The sequence below is a fragment of the Cataglyphis hispanica genome, chromosome 23, assembly GCF_021464435.1.
Source record: "Cataglyphis hispanica isolate Lineage 1 chromosome 23, ULB_Chis1_1.0, whole genome shotgun sequence".
Taxonomy (NCBI): domain Eukaryota; kingdom Metazoa; phylum Arthropoda; class Insecta; order Hymenoptera; family Formicidae; genus Cataglyphis; species Cataglyphis hispanica.
In genome coordinates, this window is record NC_065976.1 from 1,536,060 (window position 1) to 1,558,183 (window position 22,124).

The 22,124-nt window shown below is 36.1% G+C and overlaps 1 protein-coding gene and 1 long non-coding RNA gene across 6 annotated transcripts in view; one reads left to right on the forward strand and one right to left on the reverse strand.

The window, feature by feature from the left end:
• LOC126857999 (hemicentin-2) overlaps positions 1 to 22,124 on the forward strand; it is a 302,989-nt gene that overhangs the window by 48,597 nt on the left and 232,268 nt on the right. The gene's annotated exons all lie outside the window — the stretch shown is intronic.
• The window catches only part of LOC126858031 (uncharacterized), a 73,821-nt gene continuing 53,660 nt past the window's right edge, over positions 1,964 to 22,124 (reverse strand). The window contains exons 1-5 of one of the 5 annotated variants that reach the window (XR_007688596.1): positions 7,376 to 7,849; positions 6,566 to 6,817; positions 5,835 to 5,905; positions 5,210 to 5,754; positions 1,964 to 4,932 (exon numbers count right to left, since the gene is read on the reverse strand). This is a non-coding gene — a long non-coding RNA (uncharacterized LOC126858031). Of the gene's footprint in view, positions 4,933 to 5,209; positions 5,755 to 5,834; positions 5,906 to 6,565; positions 6,818 to 7,375; positions 7,850 to 22,124 lie in introns of those variants that run through there. The other 4 variants (XR_007688595.1, XR_007688592.1, XR_007688593.1 and 1 more) reach the window with 4 other exon arrangements.

Below are 22,124 nucleotides of genomic sequence, written 5' to 3' on the forward strand. Positions count from 1 at the left end.
TTTATAGATCAGAAGGTAAAATATGCGGAGCTCTCTTTGGCAGAGAGGCACAAAAACTGAACGCTCGTCTTGCTCTCTTAATTTATCATGGACTCCCGTAATTACTGCTTGGCCGAACAGGAATTTCTTGCTCGACATGACGTACTCGGAAGAGCCTGCGAAAGAGTGGGAAGCCATTCTTATGCAATCTAAAAGTTTTAATGACGTCGAAACTCAGAGATAGCCAATATTCACTTCGTTCCGTCACTTTTTCCCGTATCGTCGACTTCCCTCTTCTTTTTCTTTATCTACTTCTGTTTCCCTTCTTTTCTTCAATGCGCATCGCAGCCACTTTGCAAAACTTATCCGACCTTCCCTTTTCCATCACATCAAAGAGCGTTTGCTATAAAACTTGAACCATCGTCAACCATCGGTACAATTTTATAAGCACCGAGAATTAACGCAGTTTCCGCCGATGTCAGTCCGTCTGCATAAATTAAGGAAACGTAATTTAAGCAGTTTACCAACTTGTAATATTGCGAGCAGGAGTAATTTATCATCAGTTCCAGCTTCTTTCTTTGATCACTGATGGAGGTGCTCGCGGTTCGCCCTTATAGCATAAAATATGCATACAGTAATCACTTAAAGAGCTACATTTCGTAAAGAACAAAGTAGAGAAAGCAAACTCCGAAAGTTTTTACGTATTATCGATGCACTATAAAGCAAATTTTGCAGAAGCTGAGAAAAATATGAGAAAAAAAGTTATATATTTTTTTCGCCTAAAAACAAATTGCGATCTTTACGAAATGATTCATATCTCAGAATGATTCATAGCTCCTCTTCTTGTTTCACATTAAATTTAATTTCTTCGTCAAATGTTGAAAAACATAAACGTGAATTTTAAAACACAATTTTTAAACATTTTACGAAAATTTATTTTTGGTTTTTTAATTTTTTTTTTTTTAATGTTAAAGTTTCGAATCTGTCACGAGTCTTTGGCGAAGGTAAAGGCTGCAAAACATTTCGATTATTACATTAGAGCGTTTTCATTAGCCAAAAAAAGTGTCGTAATTTTTTCTAATAGGCGGAGCTTGTTTCGTTTCTCGCGTGGTTATACCTACTTATTACGGACTTTAAAAGTCCGCACCGACTTGGTGTGCCGATCGCGATCTAACAGAAGCAGAAATTCCGCTCGGAGAGAAACCGAGAGGAAATTAATGAAATTAATAATTCGCTGAGCGCAGAAAACTAGACGCGCGCGTAAGAGCTCGCAGGGTGAAGCATTATAGAGCTAACAGTTATAGAATGCGTAAGAAGACGTAATGGTCGAAATTGGAAGGGCGAAAGGAAAAGTTTACCCTTTCAAGTATATACAACAACCTGTGCTTTGTGTATCTTCTCTGCTATTTCGATCGGACCCCTAGTAGCAGCTAATTAAATTTTAATCAAAGAAGTAGACATGTTGTCGCTTGTCAACCCTTCTACATCATCGAAATTACTTCTCGACCCTGCTACACTTTTATTACGTCTGTATATTCGCGTTTACAATTTGCTTGCTCGAGAGATACTTAGTATCGAATTGTCTCTTTTTTAATTGCACTTTCACATTAACGAGATGTTTTTTTAGAATAGTTAAGATTAAAAAAGTTTTTCTTATTTTTGCAATTATTGCACTGTAATTTCTTAATATTCTTTAAATTTAAGGCAATTTGAATATATGATAATTGAATATGAAACAGGCACTAACTAAGGCACAGCTAAATATGTTCTGCCTCATATAATTTTGTAAATATAATTTTGTAAATAAGCTTTATTTTAAAAGAATTAAAAAAAAAAATAATTATAAAAATATTTAGTAATGAAGATTGAAAATAGAAAAAGATGGAAAAAGACAAATTATTATTTTTATTAAAGAAAAATTAATTTCTTATTATTATGAAAAAAATTGTAAATTAATATTTTATTTAGTAGATGGGATATTTTGTATGCCGACACACAAATATCTTGTGATACATTAAGAGGATATTTGCAATAAACACACACATTCGAATTATGGCATTTACATATTATACTGAAAATCGACACGGATATAATAATATATTCGCGAAAGTCGTTGTCGATTTGTTGCTTCTCTCTCTCCCTTTTTTTCTTTCTTTATTCGCTTTCATACTCACGTAAGCTCGCAATCCCACCGATTTCGCATGGATTAGACCGATGCAAAGGCGGCTTTAGCCAGCCGATACGATGCAACTTAAATTACACGTGCGCGAGACTGTGCTCACTCGATCACCGATTAAATCTTGCGCAAGCGAACGCAGGGCGGATTATTTTAATTAAAAGAAGCTCGTTTGCAGCGAAGCAAAGAGAACGAGACTAAAGTTGGAGGCTGCGGATTTCCGAAAAGTTATCGTTATCTATATTTCTAAAGTTATTACTTAAAATGAGAAACGATTTACGCGTACTTGTTATTTTTAAAATTTTCTGAAGGATATTAAAAAATGTATATGCGTCAGTTGTGCGACGTGGCTACGAGAAATTGCTTGCAATGTTATACACCTTTGAAAAGTTGTAAATTATTATTGCCTGAACTGTGAAAATTACATTTTCGTATTTAAACAAGTTTAAACAATTATGCTTGAACAAGTAATATCAAAATAGCCATTTCATGCTGGATATACAAAAGAAATTGTTTGCGGTCGTAGCAATTTTTATTTGTCCATTAATGTAATTAAATGTTTCCTTGCTTGTTTTGACGTTGAATCTCCATTTGATAATTACATCTATTGAAATAACATTAAAATTATAACAAATGTTTGTATTATAACAAGTAATACTAAACATACAAACTAATTTTATTTAAATATTCTTATCGCACAACAAAAGTTTTTATGATTTATTTTTAAATATTTGCGAATTTTTTTATTATACATTTAAATTTTCTAGATTGCAGAATAAGTTTTGATATTTTAAAGAAAATTACTGAAAATTTCAAATTTTTGCTATTTTATCGGAATTATAAAATATTAAGTTATATGTGAAACTACCATACACATAAATAACAGAAATAAATCGAACAACTTGTCTTTAATACATCATATGTCATTACCCAGTCTTCGATTTATCTTTGAGTGGGATTAGTTATTGCTTTGAAGCGATCAGTTGGTTCCGTACTCTATTTGAGTACTACTATTCACATAAATAACAGAAATAAATCGAACAACTTGTCTTTAATACATCATATGTCATTACTCAGTCCTCGATTTATCTTTGAGTGGGATTAGTTGTTGCTTTGAAGCGATCAGTTCCATACTCTATTTGAGTGCTACCGACATCTTCTCGATATTCTCGATATTAGAGATTTGAACACATAACAGACACATTTTCGACTCAGTTCTCAAGTTTATAAAATGGTGGTTGAAAAATCAATTTGCCGAAAGATTGTTTATGTAAACATATATTAATTCTCATAATTTTCTGATTGAAGTTTTCATTAACGATGTATATGTGAGAGAGAGAATTTTAGTAGTATACTATGTATATGTAGATATGATAATTGCTGTTTTTGTACATATAAAAATTTATAATATATTAATATAATTATAGTATTGATATAAAAAAGATTTTTAACGAAATAAACCTGAAATAAATAATTATTATATAAAAAAAATGCACAGTTCTATTATCCTAGAGCAATTAATACATTACATGTAAATTTACTTTTTTTTGTAATCAGATATTGATTAAATTGCGAAGACAAGTCTACTCAAAACATTCTATTACTGTGCTTTTGATTTAGGATTTCAAATATATTGCATTAGCTTACAGGCTTAGAATGCCAAGTATTACTCGACCTTCGGCGCAATATCGCAGATGCCGTTCTAGAATACCTAAGCATGCTCATAATCCACTATTTATCGATAATGCCTTTAAGTATAGAGAATTTTCGCTCGACTTCTGCATTTTTAAATACAGATGAACTCTTTCCTATGTATATATTTTTACTTTGCATAACATTACTACATTTTTATCTTTTTATTTTACTTTTTAATTGCATTTCTGAAATTATTCTAACAAATATCTAAAATAATTTTTTTAATATTATATATTTAAAAGCTATTTGATGAATTATTAATAGGGTAGTAGTTTCATGGAATAGTTTTGTGATAAGTAAATTATAATGTTTTAAGAAAAAATATATACAAAAATTGGTATATATTTTTTGCTCGCAGTCTTTGCCAGTTAATATTAGTAACTTAAAATAATACCGAAAGAGACTCTTTCGTATCGACCTAAAGCTCCGCGACGCGTTCTTGCACAACCCTCGTCAGTTTTAATGTTAGCGACGGAGCGTGTAACACCGGTGCGATATCTAGGACAGGCGAACGTAGGTAGGTAACGAATTCAATAACGGAGCGTCTAAACACAGACCCGGTACGACCGCTAATGGTTAGCTCGTGACGTAGCGGCAAGTATTCCCTCGCTCTAACGTTCGTTTGCCATCGTGCTTTCCGCCAACCCTTCTCTGCGGGTCGCGCTTTTCCTCCCCCCCTCCTCCTCCTCCTCCTCTTGCGTTTGCACTACCACCGCAAGCGTAGGTTCTCCATGCTTTACCGTGCAGGCACAGACGAGTACACGTATAACCGAACGGTGTTATGGGCATGTTCTCATGTCAAACCGCAACCTAACGACCTTAGGCGGTTAATGGTGGTGCTTGCTGTTGACCCCCGCTTACCCCGGCTCCGTGATAAATTGCTGTTAATGAAGCCGTCGCGCGCTTCTCTATCATCCGCTTTCGTAATTTGGGTTCGCTGTTGTTCTCGATTTTGATGCTTTAGTTGCGAGAGGAAGTACCTTGTTGTCTTGCTGGTGAATCTGAAAACGAAACCTCCTCGCTGATGGTGCACATGCGATTCAAATATGTATGCCTCAAACAATTCTCTCAAGTAATCGAATCTAGAATCAAATGTGCAATAGAAAGGCTTAGATGACACATAGATGTCGAGAATGTTGTCCATGATTATATTCATTGGCATAAATATTTGAATGTATTAATTAGTTAACAAATTTCTTTTTTACATTTCTTTGTTTTGATGCACATATTTGAAGAATATAATTTTTACGGAAAATTAATTTTTTCAGAATAAAGAATTAATAAAAATAGACGGAGAGTCTCTAAAGAACTTAAGTCTGTGTTTTAAATAGCTTACATTATAGACATATAAGAACTTACAATGTGGTCTTCTTAAATTTCTTTGCTGGGAAGTGCCAATCCTTCCCGATTCGCAATCACGATTCGTTTGCCGTTCGGCGGCGTTCCACTTGACAGATGTTGTCACGCATCTTCGCTTTACCACGTTCGGTCCACCGTTATTTTTCCGAATCGCATTGACTGCAGCCTCTCGTGCGCAGCATTTGCATCGGGTTCGCGAGAACGGAACCACCCCTGGCCGCATTCCAAACGGAAAGTACCCTTTCCGGTGCTCCGGGCGCTCTTCAACGCCACGAGTGTCGTCGACTGTCTAGTTGGAGAGGAAGTGGTTAGAAGGTGTGCGAATTAGAGCCTGCCTTCTTACTTGACGACACTTTTCCGCCCTTTTGCTCTCATCCCGGCTCTCATATCGGTTTGGCAAACGATATTCGCGCCGAAAACTGCATTACTGCTATCCACTTCTCGCAGAATTATCCGGCAAAAATATCTTTCATGCGAGCGGCAATGTAATGTAAATTTTCTCTGAATGGCGGCGATTGTTTCGGATTTTTATATAATTTTGGAAACTACGGTTTTAAGCAAGTTCAAAAATAATAAGAAAGTACGTAAATACTTTAAATTGATCGATCAGAAGGCAGACTTTTACCTGTATTGTCATGACGTTTTGCGTATCCTTGGAATGTCATTCGGATACTCAAAGAAAAATTTAAAGGCATCCTGAAAATTAAGATATTATATTATTTTCGTTGTCGTGATCTAGATTTACTTGCGACGAAATTTCAGCATTGTACGGAATTGCTTATTCTTTATTTTAAAGTAAATTTAATTATTCCATTTTTTCATGAATTTTGACAAATAATTAATTTTATGAAATTTTATATTAAAATTTCAATATGCATACAGTGATTATATTTATAAATATAAAATAGGTTGAGACACCTAATATAGATTTTCATGGTTAGGTATGATTTATACAAAAATTCAAACTTTTAATTTATTAAAAATTTACATCTCATGAATGATCTGTGAAATATATTTTTGGATAAAATCTTTAGTAATCATATTGAACAAAACAGCTGAAAGAAGAAATTCATTCTTTATAATATGTATCTAATACCTAAAATGACACGTCAGATGTAAAATTTTTGATGTAAAAATTTGCAATAAATTTTTGTGTAAACATAATTTTCTAATTATATCTAATTTGTTAAAAAAATAACTATATTTCTTATTAATTTATATGGTGTTCGAAAATTGTGTGGAATTTGCAACATTTTTTTCGAGAAAGTCCTTAAAATATTATCGTCATTCGAAACTCATTCCATGAATTTTTTCATAACATTGTCCGATACACCGCGATAAAATGAGGCCACGTACGAAATGTTGGCGCAATCATTGCAATCTTGAAAATCGTGGAAATCTCGGTTGCGAATCGTCGAGATCGATACAGTTGATATCCTGTTCAGAAGGCTCATCTCGTACCAGAGAGAATTCCGAATTTACATCGTCGTGCGGAATTCTCTGCTCATGCCCCATGAAAAAGTCATCAAAGTGTAAGTTCACATTCTGCCGCAATCCGCCACAAATACTGCAGATCTGTATCTTCGGAATCGTTTTTATTTCATCTGTCTTGGGACAAAAAAATCTCTTAAACTCTTTTTCTTTCGATTTCACAATTTGTCTATATTTTATTTTCTTTTCTCTCTCTCTCTCTCTCTCTCTCTCTCTCTCTCTCTTTTCCTGTCTCTTATTTTTACTTATTTGACTTATCTGGAAAACGGCGGAATGTTACTTTTACTGTTTTACTGAAATGAAAGATCTCTCACTATCAAAGCGAGGAGCGATGAGTAGGACTATTCATATTACATCTTTGAGTTTCTTCTCGTATTTCACCGTTAAAATTTCGAAAAAGTTAGCCTCGATCCCGTTAGGTAAGCGAAAATGTAGTGTATACGCGGGACGCGCCAGGAGACTTTTTAGCGCGACGCTTTTGATTTAGCATCGAGCCGGTGTTCTCGACACGATGTCGAGGCTTTGGCGGAGGGGTGCGAGAGAACCCCGACGAGATAGGGTAGAAGAAAATCCGAGCGGGATACGAAGAGAGTGCATGAGCGAAAAGAAAAGGACGAGAGAAAGTGGAGGAGAAAGAGGGGGGAGGACATCGTTCCTCGTCTGCATCCTAATTACCTCATTTTGCCGGAAACTGCTCGGAATCCAGGATACTCAGCCACCGTTAGGTTTCAGCGCCCGAACTCATCCTCGCGCCCCGGCATCGCAGAGGGAGAGAGCGAGCGAGAGAGAGAGAGAGAGAGAGAGAGGAGGAGATCGCAATTCCTTCTCTTACACGCAGGGAAGGAGGGAAAGATGGAGTATAGGCCGAGAGTGTGTAGGTCGAGGGAGGGCGAGGATAAGGGACAGGAGGCGGCGGAATGGCTTTCATAAATCTCCGTCGTAAAAAGAGGATTTATTTGGGAGGGGATGCGCGAGGGCGACCTGTTTTTCTCTCCCTCTTTCTCACTCCCTCTCCTTCTTCGCGCGCGCGATTCCTGTCTCTTTATCGTCTATGTGGTGCAACGCGAAACCGAGCGCGGCAAAGTCAGCGCGCGGACCGACCGCCTCGTTAGTCTCGCGATAAAACGCTCGCTCATCCGCCGATGTCACTCCTGGCGAAATCACTTTAGAGTCGACTCCGCGACGCGACGTTGGTCCTCCGCCCTCCGTCCTCTGCCCCCTCACGCGGTGACGTTTTCCTTAATAATTCCCTTCGCTCCTATCTCGTCTCCGGCCATCGACCGCGTCGTATCACCGAGCGCTGACGTGTTTTTACGACGGGCTGTATTCAATTGCTGTCTTCGACATCCTCAGACGAATTCAGACTCGATGACATTGATGGACGTTTCGTGATAACGCAGGATGTCATTCGACTATCTTTGTTCATCACATTAGCGACAATTATTGTCAGAAATATCAGCGTCCATCAGCATATTCTTTATCTCATGCCACAAAGTCGTTCTTAAAAATATTAGTCAAAGTCAATTGAGATAGATTGATCTGGATTGTGAAGTTTATTGAAACTAACAATAATTTTAATAAGCTGAAATTTCAGCTTTTTTAAGCTGAAATCATGCTGCGAAAGCATGAAAATGATTTCTATATTTATTTACTCGTGACGGAATAAAAACATAATAATTGACTTAAAATACGTTTTATATTTATGAAAAATTGAAGAAAAAACTCATCAAAATTATATTAGGTTAAAATGACAATTTTAATCAACAGTTATTTGATGGATGTATTGTATATAACTAACAAATAAAGAGAGAGAGAGAGAGAGAGAGAGAAGGAGAGAATGATTATTTTAATATGCAAATTTCTCTACGCGACGCCGTATTAATTTTTCGCGACAGTCAAAGTAATAGCTTCATAAAAAATAGGAAGGACGTGTGCGAGCGACGCAATACTCAATATACAATCAAAAATATTCAATATTTCTGCATCGATAATGCTTTTCACGTGTTCGACGATGACACAGCATTGCGCGCTGCCACAAACAATGAATTAATTCTACGTTGTACTTTATTAAAGGCTCTTTTTCCCCAGTAAATTTCAGCACTCTCGTCGCCGTTCCGCTCGTCGATGGTATGCCGTAACATGTCATTTCCCTCATTGGATAGTTTCATTATCTGTTGCACCGCAGGCTACCCTGTGCATGGAGTTCAACCGAGGTTGCGTTGATAAAATCCGAATATTCCGCGGACCAATGGCGGAAGCGCGGTGGCCGAAGGGCATGTTTTTAATATACCGTACTGTGGCCGATTTTTTGTTCTATCAATACAACAGCGAACGAACAGCGTATCTATGGTAACGAGATCTTATTCATTTTGTTCGTACGATGCTTGTTGAAATAGCGTTACAATTTTGCGGCAGGTTTTTTTTGAGGAAACTCGATCTTCGTGTGTATTCGGTGGTGTATGCGCGTTGGTCGATCGAAAGAAAAAAAAAAAAACATTTTTGTTTACGCGCGCATTTGTCATATATAAGCTATCTCAGAAATATGCACATTTTTTGAAAAGACACGGAATTTAAATTAAAAAGAATTCTTGCTTTATTCTGACTTTTGAATCTTGACAAATTAAAAATTGCAGATAAAAATAATATTTGAAATAAGTAGTAAACCACGAGTGCAAATTGTGCTTAATTAATATTAAATATTAAATATAATTTAAAAATTAAAAAGTTAAAGAAAAAAAATCAGTTTTTTTTTTGAGAAAAAGCTATTATCATATATCCTGATTAAATATTATACGTGTGTTTCGCGATATAATATCTTAAAACTATGATTTTAAATATAAAATTACGTTTTAACATTTTGTCTCTCGAAATTGAGATGTCCGTATTTAAAACATTAGTTGGTTTAGAATGAGTTTACTTTGCAGTGAAAAAGATTTATATTTTTTTACAAAAGTATTGTAGAGAGATAAGATGAAAAAAATTGGAAAAGTTCAGTAACTACCGAAAACTAAGTTGCACGATGTTGTTAATAGTTGTTGCGTTGAAAAGAAATAGTGTCGGATTATTTCAAACCTACTCGTTAAATCTGAAACTTGTGTAAATTTAACAAGTGATTCGATCGGTGAAATTGCATGCATGCATTTTTTTTTACATCGCTCGGAGGTTCATTTCATACAGAACGAGATACACTTCACGAATAGATACACTTTACCTCACCGTATTTCTAAATTAAATATATATTTCAGTTAACTGATATACTAGTCTGGTTCCCGGATTTTTTGACATTTAATTCTTAACGCCGGACGCCACGGATGCAACGGATTGTTTTTGCTTTGATATCGCGATGTCATTTTCGTTGAGAATTTTCCAGAAGGAAAATCTAACGTTGTGAGAAAAATTTTCCTTCTTAGACTTTTCTCGGAGTTTTTTCACAGTTTTCTCGCTTTCTTAACTCGCGCGAGATAGAAAGTGCTCACGTTTTGAGCACAAGTCATTTCTCGTTGGCTTTCGTTGACGAAGAGTCGTTAGTGTCAGTTCGCGACACTCAGAAGTGACATCGCGAAACATCGAGATATTCGAAGGCTCTGTAAGTGCTTCCGACTGAGATTTACCTTAGGTCTCGTTCTCGTTCATTGTTGTAGTAGACGGGAATCTAAGAGAGGAGCTCTTCTCTCTCTCAGCCATCAACTAAATCGCGAAGGGGGACTGGAAACAGAAATACTTCGAGGACGAGATGGCAGACAATGAGATTCGTCTGCGTACAGAATTGGAACGCTGTGATCGGATGATAGTCGAAAGGTATAAGGCGCTTGGGAATAAAGCTGCGACAATTTCTCTAGGGATCTCCCGCAGGATTCATGTTCTCGTCCAACGAAAAAGGGGACGAGAGCCGCTTTTTTCCTCATCATCCCGCAACAAAACGAAATCTTCACGCATCTTCCAGAACAATGATCGACGGCATGCAAATTAAATTCATCTTACAAGAGGCGTGAGACATCTTTTCGTTCCTTTAAGAAAAATTCTCCTCTTTTACCGGATTTTAATTTTGATTTACGGAAGTACACCGCAAAATATGTACATATTCAACATTTTCGTGATGGTGAGAATGCGTAAGCTTATGTTCAGGAAATTTAAAAAATTCATAGCATATATACATATAACGTGTACTAATGATATTCAAAGAGCAGCGAAAAAAAGTAATATTTTTATTGGAGAATATTTTTATCGCGCCATATAAATTTGTCGCAGCAAAAGAATAGAGACTTTATTAAAAAGCTTTTTTTCCAAAAAGGAGGAGAGAGAGAGAGAGAAATACGGACGAAGATACAACTCGTGTGAGAAGCTATTACACTATTACACAAGATAGATCGCCCATGGGCTATGTAACGTGCGATTCGTGAATTGTCATGAATCGTATATCAAAGCTAGGGGGTTGAAGGATGATATGTACATAGTTTGGTAGACAGCTTCAGTAAATATATGCGCAAAGTTGTCTGCTAGAGATACTCATGATTTTGGAAATTGCTACGAGCTACGCTGCTGAGACTGGCTAGAGTAATTTTCTCTAACCTTGAAGTACAGGATACGGAAGTTATGATCAATTTGTTGGTTTTCTTCTCGTGGATCGTAGGTATTCATTTAGATGAGATCAGCTGACTATGCGAGAAACCTGGCGAACAAATATTGCCAGGAACAATATACTTTGGATTTTTCTATAATTTAAATCGTTACATTTGGCATTATGATTTTTGTAAATTTATTAAAAGAGTTTTGAGATAATATAAAATATTTTTTTTTTTGCAATATTTTATATATTAGCAGAAAATTATTTTATGTAGCGCTGTTTCAAAATTATAATTATTTAAGTAAAATTTTATTGACGTTACAACCACGTGAAAATTATTTCTGCGTTTATTTATGGTAATAAAAACATCATAATTATAATTAAGATACATTTACTTTGCAGCATCAAAAAATGATTAAATATATCTACACACAGTCTGTAATTAGAAAATCTTAGCAGGGAAAACAATAGGTTTCGATATTTTGCTCTCCGAATTGAGATCTATTGGTGATTTAATAGCATCGCCTCGCTTGTCATCGCATCAACAACAACCACAAAGTGCACCGTCATCACGTCATCATACAATCTTGCACGATCGTTTAACGCGTTACGATGATTGGGACGAACGCCGCCGTTGAATCCCGGTCAATCAGAACGCTTGACACATTCGCTCGGATAGTTTACAACAGCAGGAACGAACCCGGGGTTACTAGTTACCGGATGCACGGTCGAAGTCAGACAGAGCGAATATTGGCCGTGTGCCATATTGCCGTAAGAGTGCCTGCACTTACCGGCTTTCGCTACGATGTAGTAGTTTCTCGTTCTATACTGCTTTATTGAACATCGTAGTCAGTTTCGTCTTTAGCATGTGATATATCGCGCTTTTCTTCTGGCGCTTATGCCCTCAATAAGAATTTCATAATGCGTCGTTTACCGGAAGAATCCTTTTTGCGCCTTTTATCGTTTTTCTGATAAATAGATTGAGAGATTAAATTTTCTTCTTTGGTATATACTATTTCCATTTTAAATGTAATTTCAAATCTCAGATATATAAAATTCACACTCTCGTATGCTGTTAGTAAATTTCTTTAATGTAAAAAACAACGTATTGTACAAAATTATTAACTAAACATATTTTTATCCTTTAATATATTATTTTATCTATTATTTAATAATATAATACAAATTTTATATTTTTAAAATAATTGTATCTTGGTACATAGTATTTACTTTTTTACATGCAATTCATATATGTATTTTACTTTTAAATATATAACACAATATTATTATTGCGACTAGGAAGTTGTGCGAATGTGAACACATAATATGTGTGGATAATATACTCGATATATGTTTATCCGTTGTAGCTACAACACGATGAACGGTCAGTACCGACAATAAATTCTAGAATAGAAACACTCGGTATATTTCGCAAACTGAGCATAGTGTTTTTGCTATGTTGGAGTTATTAGCACCGTGCGACACTCGTTGTTCTTCTTGCTGTACTATCACGCCATACCAACCGCCTCCGCTCGCACTACGCGTAATTTATCGTGCTCACTGTTGTGTCTGTATATGTATGTATATATATTCTGGCATATAACTTACGGCTAGAGGTGAAACTAGTGTAAATGAATAAGTAAACATTTCGGAGATATATTAGGTTACATTAATGAGGCATTGAGTGTGTGATTATATCGCGAAGAATTACTAGTATTACTTAGAAAAATAATTATTATTCGTCGCATTTGTATCTTCTATGAGAGAGAGAAAGAGATGATAAAATTATAAATGCAAAAAAAAATATATTAAATGCAAAGAACAATTATATTAAAATAATCTCATTATATATTAAGCATTTTTATGTGCGTATATGTACTGTCATTGTTTTTTCCAATCGAAAAAAATTATTCTTCTTATTGTTCCGTATGATTCGAGAAGGATAACATTCTTTATTAAATGATAAAAAGCACAAGTTTATGTCATTCGAGACATTTAACCCATTAAAAGTGTGTATGGGTGTTCCATTTCTCGAGGTGATTGGTCAGCAAATTTGGATTTATCGCAATGAGTTTATCGAACTTGGAACAATGCAGCAAAATACGCTTGTTAACGTCCTCGTATATCTTAAAGATCAATAGTCGAGCGATTTGGCACTTACGACTGGATCGACCGCGATGTCTATCTGCTAACGGAGCAGAAATCGGATTGCTTTAACGAAACTAATTGCGGAAATGTTTTGTATATCTTATACACTCGCACACAACTGTTTTAGAATTGAATTATTGAAAAATTGCGATAAAATAATCATCTTTTTAAGAAAATAATTCATAAACATTTCTCAATATCTACGAAATCAATATCCATAAAATTTAAAAATTAATTTACTGATTATTTTTTCAGATAATTTTAAAATTATATTTTATTATGATTTTTACACAATAAAAATATAAGAAGACGTAAACATTGCGTGCAATTTAAATAAAATCTCTCGGAAAAGTAATCTCTAACAAAAAAAAAAAAAATAAATAAATAAATTTTTAGTATTTATAATTAACAGAATTTATTCTTTGTTATCCTCAAGTACATCTTTGTCAGCCACAAAAATATTGATGTGAGAATATTTATATATTATGGTCAATAAGTATAGTTATCTAAAAATAATTTCATAGGAATGTATCAACCGAAGGAATATCGCATCGATCCGCGATTTGTTTGTCCACGACTGACTTCGTCTCGCAATCTTGAAAAAACTAAAAAGTTTCTCGCAAGAGGAAAGTATGTTTCGCTTCGACGAAAGTTTTCCGACCGGTCGTATATTTTCTTAATGTACACACGCAATATTATAAAATTCCATCGCGCAACTCGATGATCGTCATCTAACGATATCGCGTCCATACGCGATTTGCCATTTATTAGGGAAACGGAGGATTCATTTTGAAGCCGCCTCGGGATTGACAGTTAGTCTCTCTTTATCTCTCTTTCTCTGTCTCACTCGGGTTCTAACAAAACCAATTTGCGGGAACCTCGGGCCACGTAGAGTCGACTATCTCCCGGGCACGCCGGACGTCGGTGCGACGTACGAACGGCCGGTCGTTAAGTGCAGGGATCACGTAGCTCTTTGATAAAGTCCCGGGTCGTTTCTTTCGTTACGACCCTAGCTCCTTATCCCGAAGGAAAGTTCGCGACGCACGTGTACTTATCGAGCGTGCCGGAATCGGGACATTTCTTACCGCGCTGGCCCGCGCTGATAAGGCGACATCGAATTTTTCTCACCGTCAAAAATGGGCTCTTTAATAAATTTGAGATATATTTGACATATATATTCGCGCGCTTCCAGTTGTGGTGCGCGCGCCAGTGAATTCATATTGCCGATACCGAGAAGTTGATATCGAGGAGATACGCGAAAAAATTGAAAACTTGAAGTAAAGTAACTCTTAAACATTAAAAATAGAGATCGTAAGATAAGCTGCTTTTATGAGTATAAATATTATCATCCAACGAAGTTATAATACTTTGCTTCTGCAATGTGTAAAGATCCTATTAAAACATAATTTTAAAGATATCTTGTATTTGAAAAAATCATCAGTAAATTAGTTTCATAAAGTTTTCTGTAGATATAGAGAAATTAATGTTTACGAATTATTTCCTTGAATATGATTATAGAAATTACCTTTACCGCACTACAAAGTTACCTCGGATATATATATATATATATATATATATATATATATATATATATATATATATATATAGTGAAAATCTACAGTATAGTAAAAAAAAAAATCTGTTCTCTCTGATTCGTAGCTTCCTATGTGCTCGTTAATCTCCTTCTTTTCTTCGATAATATACCGTCGTCGCGTCGGTGCGCCAGATTGGATTCTATCGAGCTCACTGAACGCCTTTGATCGTTTTCCCCGCATTGTCAGGGGAAAGCAAGAGGGAAAAGAGCAAGCGACAACGGCCGCGTTAAAAATTAACGTTCTTCGAGATTAACGGCGGTTGATGCTGCTGCAGGCGCGTCCGAAAATGCGCGGGCGAATGAGTTACGGACGGGACGTTAAGTCTTGTAGATTTTCATTAAGTGCTAACGCCGCCGGGCTTTCTGCAGCGGCCACCCCCAATGGCAGCGCGTACGGGCACGAGGGGCGAGGAAACTAAAAAATGAGAAGGTCGTATTTTCCGAGTTCAGTACGTCCGCCCTTTGGTATGTTAATTCATTGCCGTACTTCCCGCCTTCCGCTTTTCCCGCCTCCCGCGCATTCTCTCTCCCTCTCTCTCTCTCTCTCTCTTTTCAGTTCTCGTCTCGGTGCATCTCCGCCACTGTTCGCTCGTTCGCGTTTATATCGTCGCTTCATCCTGAGATCAATAACAGGACATCCTCCGCGATTTCATTAACGGTAAATTCGAAATGCATGTTTAGCGCGAAACAACGAAGCGAAATGCATTCAGTCTGTCACTTCCTTTTTTGAATTCCTTCTTGCATCAAGGACTACATTTTTCACATATTACTATAGTTTTATATTGATTTGTATGTAAATTATTTGCTTTTATTTGCTACATGAATTATGTAGGACTGCTACAAATTTTCTTTAAGAAACTTTTTGTACAGATATAACAAATACATTGCGAGAAGAGAATAGTATAATATAGATATGATACATAGATATTATAAATTACGTCATAATATCATAATTTACGTCAAACTTGATCGGTATAAGATAGACCGGTATATTTGAGAGCTGTTAATTTCGGGCTTTAAAAAGTTAGCTCAGATTAGAAGTCTGCCTTTTGCAAAAAAAGCCGCGACTCAACGATGCCAGACGATCAATATAATTCAAAGCCAAGATCGGCGCGAAGTTTTTAATGAATCGTACGAGTTTCTTGCTAGCTCTCGGACGCAGGAGCGCGTATCTTTTATCGGCCATTTTATGCGGCCTTTTTTTTTCCACGTGTAATCCCATCTTGATTGAAATCACGGACGATGAGATTTTTTTTATAGAGAAGTATACAAGCGTTTATTGTAAAATTTATACTGAATCAATATTGATAATGTTATTAATTTATCTAAAGTTTAATTTAGTACTAACTTTTTCCTTTTTGCATTGTGAATTAGGATCAGCGATTATTATACTGTAAATTATTTTTACGACATATGATCCATATTTTATCTTTAATATAGAGAAACCTGCTTTTCTAAAAGCCAGTTTTTAAAAATAATTTTGTTACAAAAATTGTATATGATGCGTGGAAAACATGGCTTAAGAACGTTTTTACAATTTAAAAGAAAAATAATACGTATCTTTTTATTATCGATATTAATCGTTTGTATTTTCTTAAGAGATATAAATGCAATCTGTTCATCCATGTGAGAATGGAAATAACAACTCGGTATATGCAGTCGCGGCAGAAATTATTTCGACAATGCGAATTAAGACGATCCTGTCCATGGTTTCGTATAAAGTTCGCCAAATACAGCGGACCCCGGTTAATTGACGTAGTTCTAAGAGTATCCCAGAAATGTTGATTGCTTCAACAAGTTTCTAACGTTCAGTCAGCATGTCAGTTTGTTTCGTGCCGCTGACCAAAGTTTCCAAGAGCACAGGTGTACGTCAGGCCACGTACAAAGTAGCAGTCTCAACAAACTTTCGTGAAGACGATCAGATTCTACGGGATATATTTTTACCAACTGTCAGTCTTTTTTTCTCGCGGCTAATTAACACTTGTCATTACGTACACCGTAACAGTCATGCAATTATTTGAGCCATATGACGCGATAAGTAATATCTAGCTTAAAAATTAATTTTTTTTAATATATGTATAAATTTTGCGATTTTATATATATATATATTCTAGTAGTAAAAAGAAATCGATTCGAAATAAAACGAAAGTTAACTTAATTATTTGTCCATGTTTTTTATTTGAAACTAAATCAGTAAATATTTTACGTTACACTCGTGCATATTAAAGTAAATGAAAAGTATCTCTATTCTGTATACAGTTTTGCATATTTTAAAGTTTAGGTGAATATAAAGTGCATGTGAAGAGGAGAATTTTTACGATCCCGATAAAGACTATTTTGTCGTTACCGCGTGATCGCGCGATGTTTAAACGCAGATGGGCCAGCCGTTCCATCCGCGCTGTATTAAAGTCGAATATCGGAGTTCAGAGTTTTTTTCTCTGCCATTTGTCGTGTATGTCATGGCGTGCGGAGCGTATGCGCGGGATTCCAACGGGGGGCTTTATAGAACCGACGTGACGGGAACACCGAAACGCTCTTGACTAGGAAACGTCGAATACCGGCTTGACTCGGCTCGGCAAGTGGAGAGGTCCGAACGAAATTTGACGCTTAACGAAACTCTAGTCACAAAGGCCCGGGCTGCCAACAAATAGCCTATCTACGGGTTATCCCCGGAATTCGACACTGAGATCATCCGGGCCGCGCGTTAACGCCGGATGGATATTCTGTCCGGGCGTTGCCTTAGGCTACTCTAGGATGAAGCTATAGCCATAAAGCTGTAACATTCCACTTTATCCCGCTTTGTGCTTAAAACGGCCTAGAGTATCCGTTAAATTTTTATAGCGAAATGTGTTAAATCGAAGGAGGGTCACTTTGGCTCGACGCGAATTGGCGTAACGTTTTGACGTACGACGACGGAATTAATGCCTATCATATAGCTTAACATTTATTGTTCATTAAAAGTATCTATCCTTGAACTAGTATATGTATATTTTTATGATTGTATAAAATTTAACAAGAGTTATAAAATTCGTGTAAAAATACGTTTTCTCTTTAGTCAGTTTTTGAAGTAGTAATAAGTAAATTGCTTATTCATATATGAAATTACAATAAATAAATTTCAAATGTACGAGTTATCAGAATAATTATAATTTCTCAAATTTTCGATTAATTCTCCTGCGAAACTTTCCCCTTTGCAACTTATATCCGCGTGAATCTCGGCGCTTCATCGCGATGAAAAAAAGATACTTCGATGCACGTGTTTCTCCTCGAGATATCCGGATTGTGTGTGATACACGGAATGTAACCTTGGAGTGCCCCGAAAATCGATGCACAGAAACGCACGCGACGTATCAGAGCGAATTAAATTTTGTCTCCTGTCTGGCGGGAACGTCTTCGCCCCTATCTTAATGCTGTCGGTTATCTTTCCGTAGATAACGAAAACTGACGTTCTTCCGAGATAACGAAAATGTTCCCCAAAGTACGACAGTAGATATATACTCGATGGTGGTCCCGACCGGAGAGTCGCAGATTTCGCCCACCTATCCGCCAGGAGAACAGACTTGCGATTGCGCGATTATGCGACGTCGCGGGGCAAGAAATCGCAGGAGAGAAGACCCTACGTATAGCGAGTGAAGTCAAGTCTGAATCTCGTTTTCCTTCTGCTCGATAACCGAGCGCCTTTGATAAGGATACGAGGGTATCTTTGAGACCGTCCAATATTGAGCCGGGTCTGGAACGTGATTCGAATCCCGTTGTTACATATATAGTAGCAGCTTTGACTAACTTGTTATTAAAACGAGAAAATGGTATTTATCGACGTCAAGTCGAAATACATAAAAAAAAGTAAAATAGCAATATTTTTTATTAAATCTTTTTATATATATATATATATATTTTTTTTTAATGTTATTAATAAATATTATTTCTGATATGTATAGAAATCTTTTTACAACTAAAAATCTTATGAGATTATTTAAAATAACACCATATAAACTAAATAAAAAATGATAAATTATTTAAAAGTACATAATGCTGAAATTCAACAATAGACATTTGCATAATTAATAAATTAATAATGTAATCTGATTCGCTGCATTTGCCTCGCAAATTGCGCAAATTATACTTTACATTTTAATTTAATGAAATAATCTTTCCAATGTGATGTCACAATGTGCATTTTATGTTCCTCAATTTTTAAAGGACTTGTTATAGACCGTAAACTATCGAGATTAGGAAGACCCGTGCGTTCACCTTATCACGACTGAGCTGATTATTCGGTGTGAGAATGAAGTCAAAAGACACAGAGAACACGAGTGACTTTATTTTTACATTCAGTTTACATCCACAATGAATACTTTTATGTCCATTATTCTGGAATGTTAAAAACTTATGACTGCGCCATAAATGGTTCCGTCGTCGGACGGAAAACTTTTTAACGATCGGTGATTGCAAGAGTGTTAACAGCTTTTCAGCTAAGCGATGCTGTTTCAATGATATCACTGGGGAATGTAATCTGTGGACGTATCAAATTGAAAATTATTTAAAAATGGCCTATGCTATTAGCAAATAATTATTGTTGAAGATCGAAATAATAATAGAAATCAATGCTTTTTCGATTTATTCTTAAATACATTTAACGCGATTTAATATCGTGTCTCGTATGTTGTTCCTTCCACAATAGCGAAAGTGTTATAAACTTGATTTGCGTCTACCTATACGGATTTATTGTTCCGTTATAAGTCATAATTTCGCCGTCATTCGAGAATCGACGCGACCTACTTATCATTCGCGCGCTTGTGCCATGAAATGTATTTCCGTGACTACGACACTCTCGGAATATTTATTATTAATGTGCTTAACGTAATTTACAATATGCATCTGCTTTATTTTACGTTTGAGTTAAAATTATTTGTAGTATCCATCACATATAATTTTAAATTGCAGATAAATGCATTTTGCATTTTATTCGTCATTATTTCGAATAATAGAAAATAAATTGACAATAAATTTGACAAGAATTAAAGTTTCATGAAACAAAAAAAAATATACATATACATATAAACTATATGTATAATATATGTAAATTAATAATACCTGCACAGTTTAGCGTACCTTTTAGATATTTAAACACAATTATATTTAATATAGTTTGTGAAGAGAATGAGAAGAAAGAAAGGAGAGCTTTCATCGATTGTAAGATAAATTTAAATGTCTCGAGATATAATTGAGTTAACAGAAATATAATTTTCTTTTTCTCGAGAATGATTAAGTATAATTTATGTCTCGCGTAATATAACACAACACTGTTCTATTTTCTTTTAATTATTTTATTTTTAAAGCAATTAAATTATTTACTTTTATAAAGATTTAGATTCAGACAAATGACAGAAAAAGTTCGTCGCGATACAAATAACGTTTAATATAGAGAAATCACGGTTTATTCTATTTTATATTTAATAACAATTAACAAGACTTTCTAAACTTGCGGAGAATATCTATTTTCGAAGCGATGACATTACGAGATATCGCATAATATTTGATGAATTAACTGTTGCCAGGTTGCCGTGCTCTACATACCGTGCTCTATAGCGTCCGCGCGCATCGATTATCTGCGCTCCAATTATCCGTGAATAATAAGCGGTTCGTATCTCGCAAAGAGGCTGCGCGATCATATCGCGTCCACAGGTTGAACACAAGCAATTCTAAAGCGCGAGTGAAGGGTCGAATCGCTCGAATATGACGAAAAATCGAATCGACTAGTTAATCGATTAATCATAAAGGAAACACAATATCGTAGCTAGCGTATATACCAGCAAGCCATAATATCGAAGATTCTCTATCTCGCGTAGTCTAGGAGTGAGAGAGCGAGTGTACGAGAATGCAGACGGTGGCAATAGAGTAACTACGCTCTATTCAGGACGGCTCGCACTCGGAGAAGGTATCTGTGGCCGAGCGACATCGGCAACTGTATGACGAAGAGACGGAGAGGAAGATCCGAGATAAGCACTCGAGACAACCGCGGGAGCCGCGATTTAATATTAATGCGGACGCGTCGCGCCGCTCCCCTCGCCCCCGGCAGCGTTGATTACACTTCATTGTGCCTCTCTCTCTCCCATCTTCGGTAATCTATATACACCTGCGTGTGCTATGCCGTGTGATGTATATACCGCGATATATCCGTATGTTAGATGTGTTCGTAACCAACGGAAGCGAGGACCAGGACTATTCACGCCGACGACAGGACGCGACGCAGGAAGAGAGAAAGAGAAGGAAATATGGACAGGATAAAGAGGATGGGCAAAAGGCAAGCGGATAAGCGGAGAGCGTTTCTGAAAATCGGAATTTTGGACAGATCTCGTTGTCGAACGCACTACTGACTGGTTTTCAATACGTATTCCGACACGACTGATCCTCTTCCGCTCGACGTATTCGTCTCTCTCGTCGTGCATATTTCCTCCAAAGATACCGAGTTTTATCATGTTTGATCTTTCGACTTTGCTGATTCGCCAGCGGATCATTTCCGCGATCGTTTAAAAGTATAAAAACGCGTTTGGTTATCGATTCTATTTCGAAACCGTGGTATCGATTTAAAAATTGATTATCAATTTGCTCATAAACTGTACAAGAATATTTTATTTCTAGAAAATAATTTAATGCGCGCCTATTGCGATATTGATACTTTAATTAAATAACAATATATTAATAAACTCACGCTTTTATATGAATATATATGATTTAATATGATTTTGTAGATTTTCTATTCCTTGTTAAGATATGAAATTATATACGGAATAATAATTTTATTCTAATTTTATTCAATATTTCGATTATCGTATATTAATCAAGTAAAGTGCAATAATCTCTTATGGCTCAGAAGCGCGTATATTGCGAGGCGTCATTTGCTCATTCAAACTTTGGCGTATGTCTATTCTCCTACGAGCTTAGTGGCAGTTGAATTGAAATATCAAGCCTTGCTGTCGTGCATCGTGTGTCGTGTGCGCGAAACCCAGGTGTGTTCCATCGAAAATTGGAAGGCGGAAGAGCGGCAGAATATGGCGGCGGTGTCGGCGCGCAAGAATGGCGCGTGATTAGCATGTCTTTCGAGATTGATATATATA